This window comes from Schistocerca serialis, chromosome 8 (assembly GCF_023864345.2).
Source record: "Schistocerca serialis cubense isolate TAMUIC-IGC-003099 chromosome 8, iqSchSeri2.2, whole genome shotgun sequence".
In the NCBI taxonomy this organism is placed as follows: Eukaryota; Metazoa; Arthropoda; class Insecta; order Orthoptera; family Acrididae; genus Schistocerca; species Schistocerca serialis.
In genome coordinates this window covers 476,387,140-476,395,770 of record NC_064645.1, presented here as the reverse complement: position 1 = coordinate 476,395,770, position 8,631 = coordinate 476,387,140, and the positions used below count along the sequence as shown (strand labels likewise).

At 44.7% G+C, this 8,631-nt stretch overlaps 1 pseudogene; it reads left to right on the top strand.

Moving 5' to 3' along the window:
• The first annotated feature begins 2,991 nt into the window (after window positions 1–2,991).
• Window positions 2,992–3,124, top strand: LOC126417537 (U2 spliceosomal RNA; annotated as a pseudogene).
• Window positions 3,125–8,631: the final 5,507 nt, after the last annotated feature.

Genomic DNA, 8,631 nt, shown 5'->3' with positions numbered 1-8,631 from the left:
CAGTCCCCTAGAACTTTAGAACTACTTAAAGCTAACTAACCTAAGGACATCACACACATCAATGCCCAAGGAAGGATTCGAACCTGCGACCGTAGCGGTCGCGCGGTTCCAGACTGTAGCGCCTAGAACCGCTCGGCCACCCCGGCCGGCACTGACCGGATGGGTTCACTCTCTCACTCAGTCATCCAGTTTGGTATCTGACAGTTTACTCACAGAGCGGCTTTACTTCGTCACAGGGTACGACAGCACATAGCGACCAGATTAGTGACTTAACTCAACCAGTATTGTACTTTACATCAGTCAGCAAGAGGACTATTACTGATGAGTTTTTACCACAGAACATGGACCCTATCCAATTTAAGTGTTTCCAGTACACGTAAATAAATAACCGTATTAATCCACTTGTGCAGTTGTGTTGTAGAAAGAGGATACCGGCCACCCGTAACAACATCCTCTCCTTTTCTTCCTTGCGGTACAAGACTCTACACCAACAATGAGGTTGATTTTATCGGGTGCCATTGTGTGCACAATATGATGTCCTCTGCTTCACATAGGTGTCAATTTTGACAGCAGGCATTACATTTCTGACGTGTTAAGGTCCATGGTTCTGTCCATATTCAAGACCTCGAAGACATTATCCTTTAACAAAGTAACGCAAGATCCTGCCAACTTGTGCCAAATCCACGTGGGCAATTGTTTTGTAGAAAGAGGTCGTCTGTTGGTCTGGCAGCATGTTCTCCGTCCGCTCCCTGTAGCTGAGTGGTCAGCGCGACAGACTGTCAATCCTAAGCGTCCGGGAGCGATTGCCGGCTGGTTCGGAGATTTTGTCCGCTCAGGGACTGAGTGTTGTGTTGTCCTAATCATCATCTTTTCATCCCCATTGACGCGCAAGTCGCCGAAGTGGCGTCATATCGAAACACTTGCACCCTGCGAACGGTCTACCCGACGGGAGGCCCTAGTCACACGGCATTTACATTTTAGCATGTTCTCCAGATCTCTCTCGCATTTCAGAACCGTTGGTATTCAAAACATATTCCAGTCTTCTGGGAATGAATAAAACCAATTTCTGTATGATTTCCAAGCGAATCTTACGCTGCTCTTCCTGCCACTACCACTTCACATAACAATGACGGGCGTGGTTAGAGATCACCCATCTTCTCTCGAAGGTGGATCACAAAAGCTCAATAATATTAAGATCTGGTGACTAAGGTGGTCACAGGAGACGCGACAGTTCTTCCACATGCTCACAAAACCAGTTCTGGACGACGCGAGCAGTGTGAACAGGTATTCTGTCGTCTTTGAACACAGCATCATCAATGGGGAACAAACATTGTACCATGGGATGCAACTGATAAACCAAAATGGTCACATAATCTTTGGCAGTAATGCAGCCTTGCAGATCATACATGGCGCCCATGGAATACCATGATATGGCTGCCCAAATCACCACCGAATCGCTGTCAAGTTGTAATAGCGGTCAGAAGGTGGAAACAGTCTGAGGCAAGACTCACCCTACCAAATGACTTTCTTCCATTGCTCCATAGGCCAGGCTTTATGGGTTCGGCACCACGCTCTCCTCTTACGGGCATTTGTAATTCCAGCTCTGTTTGCAATTCCAAGCTTCTGGAGCTCCGCTCGAGTTATTTTGGTGGTGACAGGCTGCCCGAGTGCGACATTCTCTTCTGCAGTAACTTTCTCAGCTGACGTGCTCTTACTTTTCATCACAGTCTTCTTCAATGGCGTTTGTTACGATCACTGGACACACACTTTCGTCTGCGTTGTGACTTATCAGATAATGTTTTTTCGCTTTTCCCTGATGAGGTATAAATCTTCGATACGATGCCTCCTAAGACACCAAACATTGCACCTACCTTGGTTACGCAAGCACCCGGTTACGCAAGCACCCACTATACGAGCAACAACTATTGCCCGCGTTCGAAATCACTTAGCTCCGACATAATGCATGCACAACTACACAGGACACTGTTCTGACCACGAATGAGAGTTGCAAAGTATTGACGACAAGCACAGACGTCGTTAGTGATCAAATAAAACAGCACCACCTGCAGGCTTGTCTAGCATCTCTATTTATGTTCAAACATGCATGTCTCGCGGTGTTTTCATATTTTGTCTAAACACTGTTTCAGTAAGCCGTACTTTCAGGCGAAGCCTTACTGAGCCAGCAGGTGACCGGGTGGTTAAGATTAAAGTTAGGTTGGCTATGCGGGCAGTCAGAAGAAGCATTACTACTATATTATTGACTGCCGGTCCTAGTCGTATATCGGTTCTCGTGTTCGTATATACGGTGCGTGCATCCATAATGGTTCACTTTGTTAACTGCGGACGCCTTTGTCTTGTGTACTGCCCAGGTGGTCATTTCCTAGTTGCAACATTTCCGAATGTGTGGTGAGAGCGTCGCTTGCTTGTGTGCTTTGCCGTATTACCGTATTACATAATTTTCAGCTCTACAGATGAATGTTCTTTGTGACGAAGGCTATATCCATTTGTTCCATGTTCCATGATTAGAATCTGTCTTTCATTGAATCATCTGTGATGCAGATCATGGCTGAAGTTTCTTTACCAGTTATTTAATATCATCACCAGCGTTAGAGGTTAAACAGGGTAGCTTGTTCCGTTTTTGATAATGTGGCACTGTGCGCTGAAGTGACATCGACCTGAGGGAGCGATGTGGACATAAACAGGTGGAAGAGCGGTCATTTATACTCAGGTGATTCATGTGAAAAGGTATAGGACATGACTATGGCCGCACGACGCGAATTAACAGACTTTGAACGCGAATAGCTAGTAGGAGACGTATGGGACATTACACTTCGAAAATCGTTAGGGAATTCAGTTTTCCGAAATCCTCAGTGTAAAGAGTGTGCCGAGAATACCACATTTCAGGCATTACCTCTCACCACAGACAACAACCGAGAGCAGCAACGATTGCGTAGAGCTTTCAGTGCTAACAGACAAGCAACACTGCACGACATAGCCGCAGAAATCAATGTAGGACGTACGACGTAAACTCATTTTTGGCTCATGACGGAGTGCTAGGGGCTTGCTCCACCTCTGTCGCGGATTGGCCCGGCATTGCAGTACCGCCGGGATCGGCCAACCTAAAATTAATTAAAACACAGCCTGAAATGGGTTGATATTCTGCAGTGATCAGATATTCCGCTGGTAGCAAAACTTGTCGTAGTTGTCGATGTGCCCAGTAGTTAGCTGCTTACACACCACGATTTCTTTTAATTAATTTAAGATTATCTTAAGAATATTTATTTTATTTTTTATTTTATTTTTTTGCGGTTAGCCGGACCGCTCTTGCAGCCGCATTACACTAGGCTGGTAATTTATGGGGGCTCAGAACAGTGCCTTTGGATGCCTCGTTGGCGTCTCCTATGGTCCGGCCACATATAATTTTAATTAAATTTGTTGGAGTTATATCCTTAGCTCCTCGCGAACGTCGTTGTCGTCTTCGTCGCCGCACGCACGCAGTAGGCGGTGGACGATGTAAGCACTCGGCTCGGTGTAGCTCGCGCCGGCCTGGCGTTGCTGTGGGGCAGCCTCACGGCCTCTCCACTGCCCTGGCAGCTAGCGGCGCTCAAATGGGAGTCGCAGTTTACTCTTCGACATGGAGGGTAGTACTGGGCTGTTGACGAGTGCTCTCGTGAATTGTCGTTCCTTCCGGCACTTGCTTTTGCGATGTTTTCGACGGTCTCCTGTTGCCATATCGGCCCGTACCACCTTGTGTCACTCCCACATGTGGAGCGCACACGCTGCAAGCATTTAGGCCCTGACACTGCGGTTTTTCATTATCGTTCCTCGGCCTTTTGGCTAAGATCAAAACGGTACCTTGTCCAGGAATTGCCTGAGTTTACTCCTGGATGTTTGTCACTCGGACTCTCAAACTACCGCTGACTTTCCAATACCCAAGATTTGGCATTGGCCTTCTGGGCATCTCTAGAGTGGACTGTTCCATGATACTGATAATATGGCAATTGGTAACATGGGAAATGTGTGAACCTTGTACGAAAAATTATTGGAAAATTAGAAAACACGTAATCTATCTTAGAGGATTATTACTACGTTAATTCTAAGGGCGATGGGATTATGACGCCAGTTGCGTTTTCATTTTTGTGTGCTGCCGTCCCTGTTTTTAATTTCCTTCATTTCTGTCTTTATTTATTTCTCCCTTTTTAGTTTCTAAACTCATCACTTGCTTCACACCTGCAGAGAGAGGTGTGTTTCTGAGTCGTGTGTCGTCGCTCCCGAGGCATAGCTGAGTATGCCTCCGCTTTTATTTTCGGTTTACGGCAATGAGTCTAGCTACTGACAGCACCCTGCTTTACGTGCTGCGTCGACACTAGAGGATGGCGGCAATTTTGGAGAGGAAAAGGTAGGGCTATAGGGGAGGAAGGAGGCCCAAAATATGTAAATTTTAAGTAATCTTAAAATTATTAAAAAAAACGTGCTCATGAGGTGAAATTTGATATTAATGGGCTATGGCAGCAGATGATCGACGCAGTGCCTTTGCTAGCAGCACGACATTGCCTGCAACGTCACTCCTGGGAGCTGGACCCTGTAACATCCCAAGGACAGAAAACCCCAATTAACAAACTTTGTGGAAACTTAAAGTAGGGAAGTGAGTCATTTTGACAGCGACGGCAACTATTGACGATAAAATCCACACTGGTAATATTTTGATTAACACCAATATTATTGAAATACTGAGAATAGCATACAAAAAGGGGAGATGAAAGGAAAGGATTATGATAGATTCTTTATCAAACATCTATAGAATAAATTCAAAATCATATGAACGAAAGTTAAATCCAAGAAAGTAATTCAATCAGAGATAACATTTACCATGGATGAGAGTTGTAGCCGCATCGAAGAGGAAATTCAATGCGACTACAACGCAACTCGGATATGGAAATGTTCAGTTAGTTAGCTGCCCTTGAGTCGCTCTAGAGTACTTTTGCGATAGTTGTCTGGACGCAAACGCTATTAGATTGTTTCAGTTTTGGAAGTCTGATAATTCGTGAGCTAGAGACTGAAGTGTTGCTCAGTCATTCGACTGGTGAAAGTTAATCTTTGCCGTTCTCAACGCGTCGGTATAGGAAGACTTCAATTGAGTGATGTGAGTTTATAGAACTTAGTCTTCGTACTGATGAATAATTCCTAGTCTTGAGTTGGACACAATAAAACGAAGACACGAAGAAAGACAATTACGCCGATTAGTAAAAAGTTGTCGTCAGCGTCACGATTACTGAACTGAACAGATCTTGAATGACACATCGGTGTGCGTGTGTTGTAGGGAGAAACAATTAATTACAGAAAGAACAATAAAATCTGAGTGAAAAGGTAAATCTTACGTGTCGCCTAACTCTTTAAACATTTTAAGTGATTAAGTGAGTACCCTACATTAATAGTGGACAGTGAAGAGTGATTAGTTTAAACCAGTATTACGGCGTATAAAAAAAAATTACTCCAACATAAGTTATCTCTGGAGTTACGTCAGACCGTTGTTAATAACTGGACGTAGCAACGGAATAGTAGACAGAAAATTTTCATCCTCGCTATGTATGATGTAAAAAATGACCGTAATGATGAAATCAAGAATCAAGATTTCATTTCATCACGGAACTAATAGGGCATAAAAATAAAAATAAACGATCGCAGTTTACCAGTTCACTCAAACTGAGAAGACTGTTGCGGATGGATAACAGAATATTTCTAAACCACTCGAGGAGTTGTGTTCTTACTAGAGTAGCTATCCCACGTGATACCGACGAGGACGAACATCGTTACGAGTCGCGTCTCATCCCGGCGAGTGAAGAAGGAGGGAAGGGACGTCACAACCCTACACGGCTGGAAAACCGTGTTCTGGTCAGATGACTCCCGATTTGAGTTGGTAAGAGCTGCTGGTAGGATTCGAATGTGGCGCAGAGACCACGATACCCATGGACCAAAGTTGTCAACAAAGCATTCTGCAAGCTGTTGGTGGCTCTATAATGGTGTGGGCTGTGTTTACATGGAATGTATTTGGGTCCTCTGACCCATCTATACCGATCGTCGATTGGAAATATTTATGTTCGGCTATTGGAGACCCTTTGCAGCCATTAATGGAGTTCAAGTTCCCAAACAACGATGGAATTTTTATAGATAACCATGCGCCACGTCACTGGGCTATAGTTGTTTGTGAGTGGTTTGAAGAACTTTTCGGACAATTCTAGTGAATGATTTGGCCACCCAGATTTCCTCACATGAGTCGCATCGAACATTCATGCAACATAATCGAGAGGTCAGTTCGTACACAATATCCTGCGCCGGCAACACTTTCGCAATTATGGACTCTTACAGAAGCCGCACGGCTCGATATTTCTGCAAGGGACATTCAACGGGTTGTTGAGTCCATGTCAAATTGTCACCTCAGTGTACTTCAGAATGGTCCCCTTGAGGAGGTGTGTAGCCTTATTACTAAATTTTCGTTCTTATGTATTGAATACTAACCGGAAATTATTTCAAATATTCTTAATTATATTTCATTTACAAGTCACAAATTATTACTTATCCTCTTCCAAGTTCATATTAAGTCCAAGGACAATTAACTGATTACGTTTTGCTTTCAGCGGAATTGCTATAAAGTAACACCAGCAGATGAGATATTTATTTATTTTCATGGGTGTTATTGCAAATATAAGGTAGGTTGGAGCTGTTGAGAACTTCAGACACATGCTGTCATCTTGATTATGCTGAGAGTGGCTTTCGTGATGCTTGCTTTATACGGAGAGGTGTCAGGTCAGTCTATATCTTTACCGCACGCGTTCTCTCTGCAAGGGAGAACACAGTCACACTTTTACGTTTTGTCAGAATCACCGAATGCCTGGTAACAGTTTTGCATTACTTAAACACCTGAGCAAGATCCACTTATATTTCCCGTTGCCCTATGGATGTCCTGTGTGCTACCAAATATTTTGTTCAATAGAAGTCAGATCACATTATTGTTTATACATGGCTCAAAATTTTGTTAAGGAACGGGAATGTTTTTGGGCATAAATACTGAAATCATAGCAAGTACCACAGCAGTTTAAATTTAAATAGGAGGTAGGAGACTTTACAGTGTCTGAGGTCAAAGCTCAGTTCTGCTGGATGGCCAGGTGGGTTACAGCTGCTGTAGGAGCGACACTGCCCAGTAAGTTTCGCGCTCTGTATACCGCCAAATGTCACCCTAGTTATTCACGCATGCTTCCTGCCGCAATGTATACCTACAATAAGGAAAACATTATTGAACGTTATAGTTTCTAATGTCGTAATCTTAGCAGCCAACCATGTAATATGTCCACGGCTTAATGACCACATAATTAGCGCCTTACATAGTGCAGACTTGGAGTATGATGTCAATAAAGCCCTGTCAACGTCTCACCACTGCTTCAAGTTGCTGCCTCGTCGTTTTCCACAGCTTAATTTTACGAAATACTTTAATATTGGTCGTTACTTTGGGATCCGCACCAGATTGGATTGGCAGAGGAAGTAGAGAAGCTCCAAAGAAGAGGAGCGCGTTTCCTTATACGTTCATGTAGGAAGTGCGAAAGCTACACGGTGGCGCTCAATGGCAGGTGCTCCAAGAGGGGAGTTCTGTATTACGGAATGGTCTACTGTTAAAATTTCGACCGTTAAAATTCCTACTCCACTGAAGTATGTCTCGCGAGAAAACCATAAATATAAAGTTAGAGAGGTTGGAGCCCACACCGAGGCATAGGAACAATCGTTCTTCCCGCAAACCATACGCGACCGGGACGGAAAGGAAGTACGTGACAATGGTATGTGAAGTGCCCTCCGTCACACACCGTACGGTAACTTAGGGAGTATAGATGCAGATGCAGATACGGAAACGAGAAACAGGGGTCGTACAGTACAGGGGAAAGGCGCATATACACTGGTGTCCAAAATTAAAGCAACAAACCGCTGTTTCCCCGTCCTGTGTCTAATTCACGACATAGCCATACAAACTGTCAACCAGATGTCGGTACGATCGTCTTCTGCACGGAAGATGGAATTCCGGTCAAATGACAACCATGCCAGCAATGACGTCATGGCACTTATGATACGAGGTACTGTTTGCTGGGTAGTCCCACACCTACAATCGCTGTGGATACAGTCACAGACGGTGCAGTATGGCACAGAGAAGACGCCTACCAGACTCTCTGCGGCGGAGGGTCATAGAACTAATGGAAGCAGGACAGTCGCAAACTCATTTGGTCCGATGACTTAACGCTAATCGTGCTGTTGTTTCTCGGATGTGGCAACAATTTATAGAGACGGAAACCGTTTGCCGAGGATCAGAGCAGGGTCGACCATTTGTGCCATCAGAAAGGGAAGACCGTTATATGGCTGTAAGGGCGGGTTGGTACAGCCTTAGTCCTGCACTGGAACTGGCATCTGACCTCGCCGCATCCCCTGGAGTGATTCTCGAGGCATTCACATCTGTAGCGAACGTGGAACCCGATTTCGGGACCGAAACACTGTGGAAAGAGACTAATATCGAGGGGGGTCACTAATGGTGTGGGCAGGGATTATGTTGACCACTGGATCCTCTCTTCATGAAATAGTACGGGTGAATCGGCG